Source organism: Camelus ferus, chromosome 17, assembly GCF_009834535.1.
Source record: "Camelus ferus isolate YT-003-E chromosome 17, BCGSAC_Cfer_1.0, whole genome shotgun sequence".
NCBI classification, from domain to species: Eukaryota; Metazoa; Chordata; class Mammalia; order Artiodactyla; family Camelidae; genus Camelus; species Camelus ferus.
The window spans coordinates 11585235-11605293 of NC_045712.1; the positions used below are offsets into that span (position 1 = coordinate 11585235).

Below are 20059 nucleotides of genomic sequence, written 5' to 3' on the forward strand. Positions count from 1 at the left end.
GAATAATCTTATAATGGTAGAGTGATTAAGGCTTCTGAAGGTTTTACTGTTACTGTTTTTGAGGTATTGTTTTAGAATCCAAATAATGCCTGGTAGAGGAATCACTGGGTGTGGGAGTCAATTTAGTATAATTATTCAGGAGAACAAGGTTAAAAACCAACTTTGAACTGTGAAGGCGTCTGATTCCTCTGTTCTGCAGAAGTGAGCTGTAGTGTGTTGGGATGAGCCCCAGTGGATCAGGAGATTGAAGACACTGTAAATCTTTTTCCTTCTTCCCTCCATGGCGCCCCCACCCACTGCCAGAGGATTAGGAGTTAGGAATGATTGTCTTGTTCCTAAAAGAGCAACATGTCCATATGGGCTTGCTGAAGAAATTGGCCTGACTCACAGTGGCTTCTACGTAGTGCTCTGTCTTTATGTTAGGGTGTTTTATTAAGCAGCATCCCATTTCCCCTAATTATTAAGCTAGGGAAACATAAAACATAGAAAAGTAAAAAATATGTCAATTACATATACATAGACTTTTTAGTGAATAAAATGATATTCATTTAAAACTAATATCAATATAAGTGACACTATTATATAGTCTGCTTTTTTCACTATTTTGGTACTTTTTGCCTATCTTTGTAAAGTACTCTACAACATCTTTGGTGACTAAACAGTATTTACTTGTATGGATATATACATTTAGTTAACCAGTCCTCTGTTACTTGGTATTCATAATGCTTCCAACTTAAAATAATGCTGCTGTGAACCTCCTTGTATTCAGAACTTTACAGATAAGTCAGATTATTTACTTAAGATGGACTCTTAGACGTGTGAGGGTAAAAATGTATAGACATGCTAAAGTTTTCACACGTATTGCCAAATTATCTCAATACTATTCAAAGGAACATGGAGGACTTTTAATCAAATAAGTTTTCCTACATCCTGGCCATAATTACTGGACTACTGTCATGAGAGGTAACATTTTAAAATTCTTTTTCTTTTATTGAGCATTTTTGATTACTTCTGTTATAACCTGCCTATTCATATCATTTGCCCAGTTTCCCATTGTGATCTCACTCTTTGTCATAGAGATTTACAGTGCAGGTGTGTGTGTGTGTATTTTGAAATCAGGGGAATGGGTCCTTTTATATATGTTGCCATCTTTTTTTTTTTTTTTTTTTTTTTTGGTCCATCTTGTTTCTTTCTTTGAATTGGTCTATATAAATTTTTATTAGCTCACTATATGTATGTACACCTGAAATTCTGTTATGTATTATGTACTGAGACCAAGTGATGCATATTATTTTTCTTTGCTATTATTTAATTAGTTTCTCATGAAACTTTTAGTAAGACTTCTTAAATTTATTGCTTCATGAATCACCATACTAAGGTACAGTTTCAAGTAGAAACATGGTATTCCCTACCCCTCCCACATAGGGTACAGTTCTCCAAATCCAAATCTCATTTAAAGCAAGATGAATGTTGTGCTTTTAGGAGGCATGTTCCTCTAGTTATTAATAAGATTTTAATTTATTTCTATGGAATGTTTTTTAAAATTTTGAAGGGATTTCATTATACCTTAACAAGCATTTGTTTCAACCAGTGTTCTTAGTACGGCTGATCTCCATCATTTGCAGACTCCATATTTGCGAATTTACCTATGTGCTAAAATTCATTTGTGATCCCAAAATCAATACTCACAGTGCTTTCACAGTCATTTGTGGAAGTACACAGAGCAGTAAAAAGTTTTAATTATCTGACATGCTATTCTCAGTTAAGGTCAAACAAGGCAACCTTCTCCTTTTTTGTTTCAGCTCTCCAACAGTAAACAAATGTCATTTTCACAATGTATTCAGTGCCCCCCTTTTTCATGTTTTTATCCTTTTTGGTTTGTGATTTCACTGTTTAAAATGTACCCACATGTAGTGTTAGAGTACTGTCTGGTGCTATGTGTGTTACAGAGAAAATACATGTTCGATAAGCTTTGCTGAGGCATGACTTATAATGCTATTGGCCACAATTTCAATGGTAATGAATCAACATGGATATTAAATAAGGTATCCTTAAACAGAAACACACAGAAAACACAGTTATATATTGATTGGTTGACGAAAATGTTATGACCAGGGGCTTGCAGGAACCTAACCCTGTATGTCCTCTAGGAACAGTGGTTCAGTATTCACAAATTATGTGTTCACTGCAACTTTATAGACCATAACTGCTCTGAATGATGAGAATTAGCTTTACAATGTTTTAGATAATTACAGACAGCTCTTTAGAGATTTTATGCTAGAGATACTCCATTTTATATTTTTTAGAAAGGACATTCGGGATCCCCTAATATAAAGTAAAAATAAATCTTTTCTTTTCATAATTTGCATTTATATTTATCCTAAAGGGAAGTGTTTTGATTATGAGTACCTTTGGAATGTGTCACTAATGGCTTTTGAGACATATTACCTTTATACCTATGAATAAAGTGAATAAACCTTGAGAACATTTTAATTTAGCTTTTCACTTTTCAGTTAAGAATGATTTTGTTACTGAGATCCCTTTGCTTTATGCCTGTTGAAGGTTTTCTTTACATTTAAGAAAATTGATCACTTTTCACTTTTATAAATTCACCTTTCCTACTAGAAGTATAAGACTAAAAAATTGTCTCTAGCTTTATTCCCATAATACGACTGCTATTACGCTTTTTTAGATTTCTTTCCAGCATTATCTCTGCAGATCTTCTTCATAAGGTTATAATTAGAACGTCCTTCCTTTTGATGGCCTTTTTTGTTAGGCCAAAGTTACATGATATACATCTTCTCATATTGTTATCTGGGTTCCCTGACCATGAATTTTATTAGCAGTATTAATAATGAGCAGTGTTTTAAAGGCTTCTTTTTATTTGGAAGATTATTTAAAGAAGCCTAGTATTTAAAATCTCTTTCAAAAAGTGTGTAAACTTTGTAAATTGGGTTTGCTAAATCAGGGTACAATATAGTTGACAAACAAATGCAACCATAACAAGTATAAAAAGCTTTGTGGAATAAACAGACTTTTATAAGAATAAAATAAGAAAATCAATGTAATCTGTAAGACCAAGCTAGATACCTCTTCAGTGTTTTATGCATTTACTACCTCCATGGACTGCTAATTTGAGTTTGTTTTAATTATCTGGGGATTGATAGTAAATCATTTATTAATATTTGATATAGTCATTCTGAATTGACTGGGACTCTGAAATACCTAAGAATTTTAGAGGTGTCCTAATCCCTTCCTGATAGCTCAGTTGAATATCTTCCTGATAAATATAGTCCAGTAAGGTAAGAGTTAAGGATGAGACTTGCCAGAAGTAGGAAATAAAGTCACCTTTATTTTTTTTAATGCTTTTTTGTCCAGGATTCTCAAATGAATTATTGTGCTAAAGAACTTCTTAAGAATCCATTGATTTCTCTTTTCATTCTCTTTTCTTTGTCAGGGAGTAACATACTTTAAGCAAATTTCTAAAATAAATGTGTTTTTAATTAATCTCTATAACCCTCATCAGATGCCACGTTGGTGATGATTTGCCCCCATTTTCCTTTTCTATATGATATTTACAGTTTATAGTTGTCACCACTTAGTCATCTCCTTTATTCATTCATTTCTCTTTTTAAATCTCATAAAGTTACCTTGAAATATTCTTTCTTTGTTTTTTCCCTCCCACTTATTACTGCTTTTTCAGTAAACTTTCCATCTGCTTCATATTCTTTATAAATAGCTAAAGGAACAGTCTTTCCTTGAGTTTTTTTTTTTTTATTTTAGTCCATAGTTTTGTTTTGTTCAACTGTTGTTATGTACTTTATTATTTCTAACCACCCTTATGGCACATAGAACGTAGTAGCCTCTTCAAAAATGTCTTTTCAGAGCAAGTTGTTATTGACAGTCCATGTTTCTTTATTTCCGTGTAAGTAATCTAGCCGAATGTTCTCAGCCAGGAAGAAAAGCGTGACGAATCAATGAGTTGACTTTCTGAAACAATTCATTTCCTATTCAAGTGCCAATGCACATGTTTGGCAAGACTTGAATGGAATGGGGCAGTCTGGTAAGGACCATAGTCTTGAACTAGACTTGTCCTACAGGGCCAAGTGAGAATGGACGGATAGACCTCTTTGCAGAGGGTGGAATGAGGTTTTATCCAGCATCCACACACAGTAGCTACTATAGAGAATAGTTGATTATGCAGGGAGGATTGTGAGAGTGGAAAGAGGATCATACCTGAGAACCTCATGTTAGTAGAAGACAACAGGAGTACAAACATAGGGAGGCAATTCCTAAGTGGTATTTAGGGAATACTGTTAACAAGTAGCCAGTGTCACAGTTTGCAGGCCATAGTGCAGGGATCAAAGTATCCTGTACGCAGAAGCTTGGTTCTAGGAGGCTGGACTACCAGGCAGGTAACTAAGGTAGGAACTCAGCCATAGGTACAAGCCACTGTGTCAACCATGAGGTTGACTAGGCTCATCCCACAGTAAGAATGACTTTATTGAAGCAGGGGATATCCCCTGCCTATTGGGAAGCAGCTCTTCCAAGACCCCTTTATGAGGTCAAGACTAGTTCTTGAGACAACAGAATGACTAAGCTGAACAGTTCAGAAACATTAGCTGAAAAGGAATATAGTGTGTCTATATGCCAGGCATTCTTCTAGGCACTAAAAATAAGGTAATGATTGAAATAGAGTCTTGCTCTCTTGGAGCTGCCATTTTAGGGGAGGTAGATAGGCAATAAAGCCAATGAGTAAATAAATAGATTTTATAAAACAAATACCTAACATACTGGTTGGTGATACTTGCTAAGTTGAAAAATAAAGTTGCAGAGGGGGCCTGAAAAATGCCAGGAGTTTATTATTTTCGATAGGTTTGTCCAAGGAAACCTCTAGATAAGTTTTACCTTAGAGAACAAAATGCCATAGCTGTTACATGATTTGGAGTCTAGATTTGTGGGAAATGACATATTTGCTACTAATGAAGGAGTCTGTCCGACATCTACATCCGTTGGAGCTGCCCTGCTTTCCTTTGTCTTTACTCACTACTTCTTTGCAAAAGTGTTCTAAGCAATGTTGCTTGCTTTATTATGGATCTAAAAAAAAAAAGGTTGTGTTCACTTGAATAGTGTATGCTGCTACTTTAATTTGGGTGGGGACTCTCTTGCAATTAGAGGTCCTTTGTGAACATCGAAGGATATTTTATTTACATATCCAGGACCCTCTCCTGGGGATGCTTTGTTACCACCTTTAAGTTCTTATGAAATGGAGCACTTCGAACACACGTATTAGTTAGCATTCCCAACAGGCAGCTGGCACAAATCCTAGTTAATTATTTTTCTTCCAGTTTATCTGTGAATTCTTTCATTAGTCGTTATCTGTAAGCATTCTGGACACATCCCTTTTTCTCAATTAGAACTCCAGTAGAATATTTTTGAGCAAGCATTTAGGTGTCTGCTCAGAGGCCTTAGGATCATAAACAGTGAACAGAAAATCCATTTGGAGTTTTAACCCATGACCTTCTAGATTTCACTTGCTCCTTTATCCCAAACAGTACGTTTCTGTGAGAAGGAGACATAAGCAACTTAGAATCTTCACTGTGTTGATGTGATGAAAGAATGTTAGCATTTAGGTAGCAGGCAGGTGGGGAAATGCCCAACTCATACTGTATTTAGATGAATTCTGATATTTTTCTGTGTTTTAAAATCTGTGATTAGTCATTGTACTTTGTAAGTGGAACTTCTTCTCCATTAAGCTGAACTTCCAGGTAGCTAATCCATATGCTGACAGTGTTGAGCAAATCCCAAAGCAAAGGTGTTTGCTATTCAAATGAGAAGAGTGAAAGAAGCAGAAGTAAAAAATACAAAAGCCAAGAAACATGAAAAGAGACTTTTGCTGAAAGAGTAAATTCTACCATTCCATTTTTCTCTCCAAATACAACCTTAAAACACTGCCTGTTGAAAGGTGCACCAATTAATCAAACAATGCAAAATTTCTTAGGTAAGATAACAGGACAGAAATTAGAGCCCCACATCCTATCTTTCTCTTCCTAGTGGACACAGCTTGGTATTCCCACGTCCAGCCAGCAGTCAACAAATACTTCTTGATTACCTACTGTGTGTCACATTCTGGGCTGATTGACACAATAGGAAACCATCCAATATTTGATGTGATTGGTTCCAGTGAGGCTGTCCTTATCAGTTTCTTCTGATTGAAGTCATCCCTTTAAAGCAGAGGAAGACATGTCCCTGACAGATGTAGTCTTTTCTCAGGTCAATAAAGATGCAGTATAAAGCACCTAGTGTACATGAGGTCACAGCTCAGTCTCTGGGTTCACAGAAAAGAGTCTGTGGACCCTCACTACTCAAAATATGCACCATGGACCTTCAATGTTGACATCACCCTGAAGGCTGTTAGAAATGCAGAATCTCAGCCCTATCCCTGAGCCATCAGGTCAGAATTTTTGTTTTTGCAACAGATGATTCCTATATACATTTGCTTGAGGAACACTTGTCTGGAGCAGGAGCAGGCAAACTACAATTCACAGCCAAATTCTGCCCTACTCCTATTTTTGTAGAGAAAGTTTTACTAGAATATTCATTTTCTTAACGAGTTGAGTGGTTGTGACAAAGACTTCCTGACCCACCGAGGTCTAGGATAGTTATGCTCAAAATGTGACATTGGACCATTGCCAGTTTGTGTAGAAGTGCCAGTCCCTGGGCTGTTTTAGGTTTGTGATAAGTACAGAAACAGAGTAAGTGTCTTTGATTGCAAATTGCCATTGCTGTGACACGCAAGTGGAAGATCAGTTTTCTAGCAGTTCATAATATTGTATTGTACAAAAATATCAGTCTGTGACTGTCAGGGAATTAAAAAAAATGAATCCTTCACCAAGGATTATGTAAGAAGCACTACTCTATGAGTGTAGATAAATAATATGTGCATAAATGTATGGTATATTAACCAGACTTGCTAGGTTTTTGGCGACAGACAATAAATTCTGATCTAAGGCGGGGAAAGGAACGAATTGGCTTGTGGCTGGGAAGAATGCTGGAGCTGCTCACAGGAATAAAGAGAAGCTGCAGAGCTCATAACAGTCATTCTCAAATTTAAGCAAAAGTGAGAATCACCCAACAGGCTCATTAAAACACGGATTGCTGGGCCCCACCCCAGAGTTTTTGATTCAGTGAGTCTGAGGGGGCCCAAGAATCTGCATTTCTAAAAAAGGTTCTAGGTGACACTACTCCTGCTCGTCCAGCCTCTTTGAGAAGCACTGAGTTACAGAAAACTGGGCTATGGGAATGAAGCCCGAGGACTGAGGGAGTCTCCAACACGCAGGTTTGCTCCTGGATCTTACTCGAGCTATCACCAGGTGGGAGGAATATAACCTCCTGGGCCACTCTGCTTTAGCTCCTGGGATCATGTGTTCTCACCAAACTGAGAGTCTGCCCCAGCCTTCTCTTGGGCCATACAGTGGCCCTGGGCCAAACTCCATTTGCACTTCTTACTTCTTTCTCCATGTACTCTATACCCCCATGTATTTTTAAGATTTTTATTCTCTTATTTTTATATCAAAATCTCTTCATGAAACTCAGAGGGACTTTATCAGTTCTCAAGTGACTTTTTTATCCAAATGAGAATTAAGGATAATCTCCTAGGCAAAATTCATCAGCTGGGTTTGTAAATGCATTTTTCTGAAGATCAGCTCCCTCGTGGAGAATTTTACTTCTTTTCTCCCTAAAAGTAGAATATAGCAACAAGTTGAGTAATTTTCAAGTGACTTTCTACAAACTTTATGAAATTACTTCATCTTAAGCTCAGTCATTGAAGTAGATCTAATTCATTTTTTTCCCGATTAAGTTACCATCGGCTGCTGCTTTTCACAAGAGATTTCCTTCCTATTATTGTTCTCCTTGCATTTAATCTCTCTTGGTACTTTTCTTCCCCTCTCTTGATTTGTAAGTGTTTTGCTGTGGTTCAGTCTCCTGTCTGTTCTTGTTACAAAGTACAACCTTCATTTGTTATCTGGGTTCCTTGTGCTATTTGGGCAAAAGGGAAGTGGTCAGATCTTTTAGTGTTTGACAAATGTGATAATAGAGTGTTTCAAGATGAAGATACTGAGTCAACTTTTATGTTTGGTCAAGAAAATTGACTCATAATGATACGTGACATAAGGAAGGTCTTTACTGAGTTTTCCTTTGGTATATATGGGGAATGAAAAATCACTGTTTCATAAAAAATGCAATTTAGCATTTCTTTATCTTGATGGCTTTTTGTGCAGACTCCTTTTATAGAAACTCTGTGGTTAGAGAATCAGCATGTAACTCTCTCACTATTAGACAACTCATCTTTATGTCAGCCACTATTGGGGAATTGAGATCTGCCTGCTTTTCTTTTAATTGTTATCTTTAGTGTCAAGCTGAGACGTCATTGCTGTTTCTTCCCTGTCTGAAGTTGTTATCCTGTTAGTCTTCTTATCTCCCTTAGAGAGTGGACTAGACAAGAAACAGGACATGAGCTAGTTTTCATCGCTCCTTGTAGTTCTTCTGCGTCTCTAGTTCACTGCATCCACTATACAGTGGAGTCACAGTCCACATGAAGGTAAGGCTCTAAAGACAGTACATAAGGCAAAAAATATGTATAACCAAAATTAGCATTGAAAATCCTTTTAAGTTACTGTACATCTTAATCTTTTTAAGCACCAGAGTCCCAGTAGTGTGGTGAGATGCCGATCCAGTGAGCATTGGGGAATGAGCAATGGGATCTCAGTCCTTCCCACCTCCCTAGGGACTCGTGTCCTTTGAATGAAAAACAGTGCGGTTACCCACTAGATACTACTCATTAATTTCAACTCTTTCTCACTCACTTATCCCATACCCATGCCTGTATAGGTGAATTCATTTAAATTAAATGTGTGTGTGATGTGACTAATGTATGAGTTGAGACAAAATAATATGCTAGGGAAGCAATGAGGAGAGCAGTAGAAATGAGGGACCAAAAAGTTGCTTCAAGGTATTCTTGTCATGCATATTAGACAGTCTAAAAAAAAAAATATATATATATATATATTATACACACACACACACAACTCTCAAACTAGAAGGGTTATTATGTAGTAGTTAAGAGTTTATACTTCATTGGCCGACAGAGCTCAGCTGAGATCCAGCTCTGCCAGTTCCCAGCTGGGTGACCTTGGGCAAATTGATTCATCTTTCTGTGCCTGACGTTTAATCTGTGAAGTGAGTTAATAATTTGCCGTGCTAGATGAAATAGCGCATGGAGTGATTAGCTCAGTGCCTGGCACTTGGTGGTCATTCCATAAAAGCAGTGGCAATGGTGGCTGTCCTCAAGGTGGTGGTTGTTGTGTTGGTCATTTATGTAATAGGGGCAGTTGGACAGCCTTTGCCACTGGCCAGGCACTGTGTAAACTAGTTGGTAAGAAAAGGGATTCTAGAGCCTGGCTGTCTGGGTTTGAATTCTGGCTCTCTCACCAGAGTGTGACCCTGGGCAACTTAATCTGTGCCTCAGTTTCTTCATGTGTCAAATGGATATGATTTTGTACCTGTCTTAGGTTTGTGGTGATAAGTAAGTGAGTTAATATTTGTAAAACCCTTAAAGCTAGTTTCTGGCACATAGTTAATACCTATACAGTTGTCCCTTGGTGTCTGTAGGGGATTGGTTCCAGGAGGCCCTGCAGTTACCAAAATCCATAGATGTTCAAGTCTCTTATGTAAAATCTCATAGTACGATGAATACAGTTGGGGTTTGCATCCATGAGTTTCATACACATGAGTTCAACCAACTGTGGATCCAGATTTCTTTTTGGAGAACCAGACTATATAATTGTTAACTGCTGTTATTAGTATTTATTTTATTCTTTCACTTTGGCATGGTTAATTATTTTTTTCAACCAAATAGTTGCTGATTGTACACCATATTTGTGCCACAGTGTTAGGAGTGGGGATGTGCATCCTGCGTGTACAGAGCTTAGTGTCGTGGGCCAAACAGACTTTGATCAAGTGTCTTACCAGCTTTCTAATTACAGGCTGTGATTGTGAGGAATCCTGGGAAGAGGCATCAGAGACAACAGAGGGTAAAGAGATGAATACGATCTAGACTTTGCTTTCAGAAAAAAAGAAAAAAAATGGCCAAAGAGGGAGTATAGAAAGACCTGGATTCTCATACTTGCCTGCACATGAGAAGCCCCTGGGGAGCTTTTAACACTTCATGTGCCCAGGCCATTCTCTAGACCAGTTCAATCAGAATCTCTTAGAACGGGAGGGGTACCAAGGCTTCAGGAATTTTTAAGTTCTGATGAGTCCACGGTGCAGCCAGTTTGAGAAAGAAGGATGCAGAAGGCACTGCTCTGGGAATGTGTGCCCAGTAGGTACAAGAAGCTTTCTGTTCATTTGTAGATTCAGGAATCAGGTCAGTTTTTCAGGGAACATTATAAGCAGTTACTCTGGTTTTAGAGATCTCTTTGAGTTAATCACAAGAAAGCACTCTTGGCTTTTCCATAAGACCAGAATCCAAAGCTAGAACCAACTACCCTGGTTTTGCTGAGTATGGAATTATTTATATCCTTCTGATAAAAATATCCACGAGTTTCAGTTTTCTCTTCCTTAGTTTCCATTGCTAAGGTTTCCACAAATACTGGCTCCTAACCACCTGAAGTCATTAGGCTTGGTGACTGGTCTAACCTGATGGCTACTTTGCTAGGAGAATGTTATGAGGCCAACCTTGTCCTTATCTTGCATGAATGTGGACCTGACTCTTGATCTCTCAGAATCAACATATAAAACATTAAAACGGTTAAAATTGTGTTTGTAAGTGAGTTACACAGAAGTTGAATCCCACCAAAATAAAGTAGATGGACAAAATGAGCTTTGCACTGAGAGAGAGGAAATATATATTCGAGTTCTGTGTCCTAAGAGAGCTTTTCTGTGCCATAATCGGTGAAGTTATCCTTCTGGACAGTGTTTCAGGTTCATAGCTATTTAAACTTTCAAAGGAAAAAATAGTCACTTATGAAAGGTTAGATGGAGGCAATGCATGTGCACAGTGTATCATGGTTGGTGATGGAACTTTTGTTTCATACTCAGTAAATAATTTAATGTAAAGTGTTTGGACTACAGGCCTGTCTTTTCACCGCAGACTTATAATAGGATAAATGACAGTGAGCTGGCAAGTCCCAGGACCTCGAAATTGTTGGTTCTTGCTGCTCCCTGGTGGCTGTCCTCTTGAATTCTTCTTTTGGGGGACAGATTCACTAATCAGAACTTTCACACCCATAGCTTCTGTTACATGGAGGAGAAACTCAAAGTTTCTCTTGCCACTGTTAAAATGATGAAACGTAACTCAGTTTTTGTACATGTGAGAGAATATTTTCATTGGTGAGCTCTGAATGTCTTATGTTAGCTAGGCTTTATATCATTTTTATTCTTTACATTTTGCTGACATGAAGTAGACTTTAACTGACTGCTCATACCCTGTCAGGGACTGGTTGCCGGCCTGTGACTTGGGAGCTCAAGGTTACTATCCTCGATGACATTTTGTTGGTTATGCATCCCATTTACTTACGTAGCACTAATGCAAGTGGCTTGACTCTTAAGACTTCAGCACTTGTGTTTGTATTCACTGCTTGGTGGCAGACATGCTTTCTCCTTTTCCTGCTTTCATCTTTTTCAACCAGGAAAGGAAATGGCATTTAGACTGGACGTGCATACCCTGTTGTTGTCATGAGTGAGCAGTTCTCAGGATGGAGAAGGCAGAGGCTTGTCAAGTGTGGGTTGTGGGGACCACTGAATCAGTAGGTCAAAAGAGATGAAGTCCCAACCTACACACCCGTGTCTCTAACCCTTCCTCAGCCTGGGGTGGGGCTTTCCTGAGGGAGAAATCTCTTGGAAAATTGGAAATGACCTGGATGTTCATATGGGGGCAGCAAAACAAACAGATGAACAGTAAAGATAAATTAAAGGATGCCAACATTAAGCCAGTAAAGCGTGTGTTTTAATTTGATTTTAAGAGAAGCTTCTTTAAAGATCTATTTTAAAACTTTGTATCCAACAGTATTTTAGAATTGAGTGAGACCTTCTAAATGTGAAAGAAAGCAATATCATAAGGCGAGTTAAATTTGAGCAAATATAGGAAGATTTGGCATGTTTTTCTGAAAGGAGGCCAAAACCTTTATAGTCACCCAGCAAATGAAGTCTTGTCTCATCTCTGTCAGCTACTTAGTATATCCATGGAAATCCATAGAAAGAGACCAGCAAGAACGTAGCAAATAAGCTGTCTTTGCGGGTGTTATTTTGAGGCATTTCAACACAGCAACATTCCTCTCTTCTATGTATAGGAAATGTAAGTTCTAGAAAATGTTAGCATGTCAGCACGTTCTGAGTCTCATAATTTCTGTGAGCTGCAAAGTCTTGAAACATCATGACCACAAGAAGATGCTGAGGGCTTTCTGCTGTTTTCTGTCATTAAGGACACCCTTTACAGAAGAGCACTGCAGGCCTAAGAAGTCAAGAGACAATTGTCGGTATGAGCTCTTGTTCCATTCGCTTGAAGCAAATAGTTTCAATTAAACACCATTCACAACTTTATTGCTGTGCTTAGCAAGCCTTGAAGTGTTCCAGACTGATCATGCTGATACTCAGAAATTATCTGTAGAAAACAGCCGTATGTCCTTCCCAAACAAAATCTTTTAAAAATAAAGACAGGTCAAAACTCAAATAAAACTAACCCCCGAATAAAGTGTTCAATGTCTGTTCTTACAATCCTTGCACTTTGCAGTTAGTTAAGATTCTTAATGACCACCTAGGAGTTTGGTGCAGAAAACATTTTTTTTTAACAGTGTCTAAAACATATTTTTAATACTCATTCTTTTTGGAGATAAAAATTAATTTCCACATCACTAATTCTTAAAAAAGAAAACTAGAGAATTAAATGTCTGTGAAATTTACTTCATTTCCTAAATAATTGTTCCGTAATTTAATCCGTGGTCAGTATGGAGTATTTGGAATGCAGAAAAGCACACAGTAGGACATAAATCACTCATGAATCCTTAGCTCAAAGATAACTATTATTTAAATTTGGCCTGTCTGCTTCCATTGTTTTCTTTTTCTTTCTGTATAAATACACATATATTTTGAATTAAATTGGGATAATACTATTTTTTCTACCTAACAATACACTGAAATAATTTTACCACATCATTAAATGTTTTTCTGAAACAAGGTTTTTAGGGCTCATGTTGTGTTCTATTCATTGAATACACTCTTATTTTTGGTCTTTTTCGTATTGTTAAGACATTTAGCTGGCTTCTTATTTTTTGTTGCCACCATAATGTGACCATCTTTGTATTTTTGTGGTATTAGTTTTTGCATGGAATTGGAATCATAGTGTCTTTTTTTCCTTTTGGGGTCAAGAGACTATATTAAATGTTTCTTTTTTTAACTCTACACCTAAATATGAAATAATTTTATATTTTGTCCTTCCTTTGTTGTACTCTGGCAACTAGTTAGTTAATTGAACTTGGTTGGCTTTCATTGTTCCCTGAACAGAGTGTTTTGCTAAATGATCCCAAATGTTAAATAAAAAACGATTATCAAATAGTTGCTTAGATCTTAACAGATGTCTTTAGAAGGTCTGTATATAATTGGAGGAAATAAATCTTACTATAATAGTGACAGTTAGGTAAAAACTAATTATTATCATCAAGGGCGTTTCATTGTAAGACAACCCAATAAATAGAATCTGTGATAAAATACAAAAATGACATAAAAATCTAGCATATCTTGTAACAAATATGTGGTCGTCAGATTTTGGATCGAATAATAAATAATGATACTTGTGAATTGCTACAAACTTTGCATCCAGTAAGGAAGGAAACATTATCCTTTTAAAAAATATCCTTAATGTATAGTAATAGAATATGAACATGTGCGTTTTCTAGACTTTACCTTTCCATATATTGAGGAGATGAATTATTACTATATTAAAATTGCATCAAATTAAAGTCTAATAAAAGAGCTTATTTGCCATGTTCTTTTTGGACTCATTTGATGGATTTTCATGGATGCACAGTGTAGATAATTGAGATGAAACCGGGCTTATTTTTTCCACTGATATTATTAGTTAATAATGTAACACTAAATTACCTTTTCACTTATTTTGTATGTTTTAAACCAAGGCCACCAGGCACTCTACACACACAGAAGTCTTTTGTGTACTTTTCTATTGGTAGCATTAGGATGATTTTGTAAGTATCTATGTGGGTCTGTGTGTCTCTGTGTTTACTGTTTTCTTTAATCACATTATGGCCTCTGGGGAAACAAGTTTCTTACAAGTACTTTTTCTTCACAACTGCTATACAGAGGCGGAAAGCCATAGATCTGATTTGTTTCACTAAAGTACATTTTGTCGGCCAGTGTCCTGGTGGATGGAGTCACAGTATCCAGTTAAAGGATGCAAAGCTCAGGTTTATTGGGGTCATTTTTAGAGGTCCTGACTGAGAATAACACAGGCCGAGGTTCTCCCTTAAAGCTTCTCTTCCTTATAATCATTTCTCCCCAACCTTTTCCTTTTGTATCCAGCCTCAGAGAAGGCAGGACCAATATAGATCAGGCCAGTTGTAGCCATTTATAGAGTAAATACCATATGTTCTCTGTCTTTCTCTCTGCTACCTTTCCTGAAATTTTAGAAGAGTGAAGTTTTCTGGTTTCAGTGTCATAGTTAAGTTAAGAAACTTGGATTTAGAGAGTTGGAGTGGAGCATAGGAGAGGAGGGAGCAGTTATGATATTCTAACATCATTAACTTAACTTGGATAAAGAAGCCCTCAATACCATCATTCTGCCTTACTAAGATTTGGGGGCTCTCATCTCAGCTAGTAATAGTGGTCACATTGCCTTCCCTTACTTTGTTGCCACATTATCTCCATCATTGTCTTTGTGTGGCCAGTTCAGACTCCAGGACTTCAGAATTCCGTGGGTGTTCTGGCCAACTATCTTTTTTATACCATCCTAATAATATACTGGTTCTGTGATTTTTCATAATTATTGCTCAAACAATTCTTATTTATTTTAGAAAGTACACAAAAGCAAACAGATGAAGACCACACAGATCCCAACACTTAGCATCACGTTGTATGTTCTTCAAGTTTTTCTTACCGCAGTATTTTAAGTTCCTGTGATTTCTTGCGTCATAGAGCAAAATGCTGACCTCCCTTTTTGCACAAGCCGTCCCAGCTTGCAGGTCTCCTTGTGACAAAAGAATGGAGTATTTCAGATCTGCCACAGCTGTGCTTGGAAAGCAGTTCTCCATTTCTGTGTGTTTGGTGTGTAGAGTGAGTATGGTGTGTTGGGCAAGTGTGGCAGTGGGCAGCTGCCCATGTAAGTGATAGTCATTGAAAACACTTGGGCATTTTAGAGGAAAGCATGGAAATGAAATAAGAAAATGCAATTACAGACTTGGCAGAAGCTAAAGCATAAGAAGCTCATCACATCCACATCTTTGGTTCACTTGGGCCTGAGAAAACCAAATGAAATGTGAAAAATTCATGTAAGGTTGTTATTCAAACCATGCCATTCTTTTTATTTTCTTTAGTTTATTAAATTTAGCCATATTCCGCTCCCTGAATTAGGTCACATTTATGTGTGGACTCTACCTTTAAGCTCATTTTGTGAGTTGTAAAGTTTAAATTGAGAAAGTTAATTCCCTGGACATCATGCTCAATTTTTTTCTTTTAATAAGCCAAGATGTTTCTGGACATGTGAAGCGTTAAGTAAGGTCTGAGTTTCACTTCAGGGCATCCTGCACTTGAATCTCAAAGACCTCTTATCTAGTCAGATTCCCCATTGACTCTCCTGGAGACCCTCCCTGAGAACCACAGTGACCATAGACCCATCCCTCCTCTTACTTGGCTCCCATCCCCTCTCAGGATACAGTTTCTAGCACCCACCATGGCTCCCAAGGCTCCATGTGAGCCAACACAGCCAGCTCTCCAGCCCAACTGGTGCCCATTTATCTATTCTGTTTGATTTGATCACTGTCCTCTTCTTCCTTCCCGGAGTGTATGAGCACATCTCCATCCTCAGAACTTTGCCTAGCCTGCTCTTTCTGCCCCTAAAGCCTCCCCCTTTCATATTTTTCTTTCTTCTACTCACTCTTCAGGTCTCAACCTAAATGTAATCATACAGAGAGCTTTCCATGAACCCCTCAGACCAGGTTGAAGGCAACAGTATGTTGTTGGTTATGACTTCTCAAATCATACCCTGCTTCTTGTTTAATTATGTAATCATATAGGGAATTTGGCATTCGATTCTGTTACAATTATCCACTGTATCCTAACAAATTACCCCCTCACCTCAAGTGTAGTGGCTTTAAATAGTAGTTCATTCTTATAGCTCCTAGTTCTGTGACGTCACTGGACTCAGCTAGGTGGTCTTGCTTGGAATGGGTCATGAAGCTGCACACATTGGTGGCTGGAGCTGGAGCCATCTGAAGGTTCAGATGGCTTCCTCACATGTCTGATGCCTCTCTCCACATCCCACCTCATCTCCATGTGGTTTGATCTTTCATGGTGGTCTCAGAATGATCATGTGTAATGACTGGCTTCCAAGAGGTAGGAAATGGAAGCTGTCAGGTCAGGACTGTCATTGTGTCACTTCTATTGCATTTTGTTAGTCAAAATCACAAGTCCTATTAAGATTTAAGGAGGATGGAGAAACAGATCCCATCTCTTAATGTGAGATTGGCAGAATCACATTGCATGTGTCATGGGAGATACTGCTTCAGTATCTTTGAAAACTGTCCAATTCCCCCGGCTCAGCTATTGTTCATGAAGGTAAGGTCCACGTCTTACACTACATTGGTACAAAGGAGGTCCTGAAAATATATTTCCAAGCAAATAAATGAGTAGCAACTCTGGAGAAATTCTTGGAAAATACAGGGTTCGTCCAGGAGACAGATGCAAGCCAGCTGCATCTCTTGCCTTGTCCTAGGTTAAACTCCATACTCCACCTGCCTCACCCTTATATCTTTTAGAATTTGTTGACATCCAGCATGCTTATATTTCATAAATTTGCTTCTCATGTAGCACTTGGCTAAGCAACTGTATTGTAGTTATTTCCTCTCCCATCTGTTTCCCTCAATGAAGATTCATGAGGCCAAGCATTATTTCCTTCCCAGTACTTAGCTCTGTGTTAGGCAAGACAGTGTGGTGGTTAAGAACCTGGGCCACTTACAAGTCAGCCTGAGTTGGAATTCCAGCTCTATGTCTCCTAGCTTTGTGACTTTAGCAAGTGACTTAACTCCTCTAAGATTCATTTTTATCCTGCCAGTAAAATGGGCATATTAGCAGGAACAGTTCCATAGCATTGTTATAACTATTAAATGACATAATGAGACGTACAAAGCCCTTAGCACATACTGTTTGTTATTGTGTGTTCCCAGTAACTCTTGGTTGTCCCATTACACTGGTGTAGTCATCACGCAGTAGGTTTTTGTTGAGTAAGTAAACGTTTTAGAGTTTTCAAATACTCTCTTTCAAGAACATTCTACCCTATGCCTATTCAAGGTAAAATTAAAGTTTAAGTTTCCAGAGGCACCATCCTTTTACTAAAACTTGATTTGAAAAATCTGTCATCCTAGGCTTTTTCATTTGGTATTTGTACTGTGTTGTCTGAGGGCAGTGGGGCTGCTTTTTTCCTCACTTCACTTGTCAGAGTTGTTCTCTCAAGAGCTTAAGTGGGAATGATAGGTACATGCTTTGATCCAACCCTTTGCACTTGGTAAGAAAATTATGAGAAACTGAAAAACTTCATATTCCTCACTGTTTGAGAATAGAAAAATATATCTGAGCTGTTATTTTGATTTGTAAAGTTTAAGAGATTCTGGCTTGTATAACAGAATTTAGATTTCTGAGGGTAATTACATATTTAAGTGTATTTACAGCATTGACCTCAAGGTATAAGAGAATGAGAAAGTTGTGGAGAACATTTTATAATTCTGTAGATGGCTTTGAAGGCCAGAGGTCATTAATTAGTAAGAAAGGTCCTCGTCTCTGAATTCGTATCACTGGGAATGTTCCCTTTCTCAATTCTTAAAAACAAATTAAGTATTTCTACTTTTCAGAATCCTGAGTTGTATCTAAAGTTATAATAGACTAGATTTAATCTACTTTTCCCCTTGGAAAAAGATAGTTGAAGATTTATGTTAGGAAGCAGACTTTCTGCCGCCTCCCTTTTGTAAGCATGTTATGTACCTTTATCTTGGGAGTTCCACCAGGTAATATTTCATACTTGACCATCTATAAGTTTTCTGTTTGTGATCAGTCCATTCTGTCAATATCAAACTTGTTTGCACTGTGGCTGAGCCATCACTGTTCACCAGAATCTGAGCATTTCTTCCTGGAGATTGTAGCGTCTGATCTTAAAGGAAGAACAGGAGAACAAAGCACGGGTTTTGCCGTGTAGAAATCGATAGCGACAAACTTCAGTGCCATTTCATCTTGCCAGATGCCATCTTGATAGTGCTACTGCTTTTCCACGTTAGTAATAGCAGAACATCAGATTAAAGTTCCCTCACAAGAGAGTGGTATAAATTGAGATGTTCATTTTTACTGCCTAAAAGCTACAAAGTCAGTTAGACTACATGGAGGCAGTCAGCCACGTTCAGTTCAGTGTTCTTAAAAGTTCCTTTGGCTTACCTGGTAAGTTAGTGTCCATTTATTAAATCCATATTTTAAATAATAGATGTGAAACACTGACCAGAGTTTAAATTGCTTTGTTAAATCAGAGTACTTGAGCAGGAATACAATCTTGGGATCCTGTGTATTACTACGAGCACTGGTTGCTGAGAAATGCACTGGGAATTCATAAGGTTGAGTCTTGATTCTTACTGACTGTAATTATCTGTATACTGTTAAGTCTGTGTTTCTCAAACTTGAGTGTGTCCCAGAACTACCTGGAGGGCTTGGTGAAATGCAGCTTGCTGGGTGCTATTTTAGATCCTTTTCTTTAGTGGTCAGTGCCAAGAAGACAATAAAACAGGATGAGGTGATAGTATGTTGGTCAGATACCACTAAAACAGGATTCATATATAAGGGCTTTATTTGGGAAAGTGCATTTGAAAGAAAATGAGAGGCCAGGAGAGGCAGGGAGGGCCAGCAGACTGCCCTGAGGTCTGCGCCTGAGTGAGGCAGAGAGCGAAGGAGGGTTGGGCAGGGGAGTACCAGTGCCGGCAGGCAGAGTGAGGACTAGGAGTGTCCTGGAGCCTTAAGTCAGCAGACAGAGGGGTCCCCTGTCCTCTGGGAGTGGGCCTCCCTTAGTGTCCCTCCAGGCCCGGTCATTGGCTGGGAACAGACCAGGGGAAGCGTGGCCTCGGCACCATTGCAGCCGGTCTTCCTCCTTGTAGTTGCAGATCCGAGCTGCTTTCTCATGGCCTCACCAGCGAGTCAGCAGTGACCAGAGAGGGCATCTTCCTGGGAGGACATGTGAGCTGAGACCTGAGCAACACCAAGGACTGAACCTGTGTTGATCTGGGGCCACATGGGAAGAGCAGGGGGAGCAAGCGCAGAGGCTGGGGAGCAGAAGAGAACTCAGGGTATTTCAAGGGCAGAGCCAGTGAGGAGAACCGAGGGAAAGGTGAGAGTTAGGCTACTGCAGTTTAGGAAGGACTTGTAGGCCAAATTGGGAACTGTACATTTAATTACAAATAAAATAAGAAACCTCTCAAGATCGTCAAGCACCAGAATGATGAAATCTGAGACAGAGTTGGGGGTATGCGTTGTGGAAAGGGGAGAGAGAGAGAGAGAGAGAGCAGAGAGACCAGTTAGGACTCTAGTTGATGTTAGTTTAGGCAACCCAAAACTATCTTTTGAACAGTTTTGGAAACTTTTTGGAAAATTATGCCTTTGAAGTACATCCTTTTTCTCCTAGCCTTTAGGATTCTGAAAATATGGTAGGTAGTCTACTTACATTAGGGAAACAGCTGTAGGCACCCTGCTTTCCTGCATCCGCTCCCATCATGTATTTATTTCAGGCCGTCTTTCTGTCAAG

The 20059-nt window shown here is 38.4% G+C and overlaps 1 protein-coding gene and 1 long non-coding RNA gene across 3 annotated transcripts in view; one reads left to right on the plus strand and one right to left on the minus strand.

Moving 5' to 3' along the window:
- The window catches only part of SUCLG2 (succinate-CoA ligase GDP-forming subunit beta), a 243557-nt gene that overhangs the window by 149048 nt on the left and 74450 nt on the right, over window positions 1–20059 (plus strand). The window lies entirely within an intron of this gene.
- On the minus strand, window positions 938–19560 carry LOC116657086. The gene is made up of 3 exons (XR_004312020.1): window positions 19550–19560; window positions 15297–15298; window positions 938–1025 (listed from the first exon to the last, which is right to left on the minus strand). It is a non-coding gene; the product is annotated as an uncharacterized LOC116657086 (long non-coding RNA).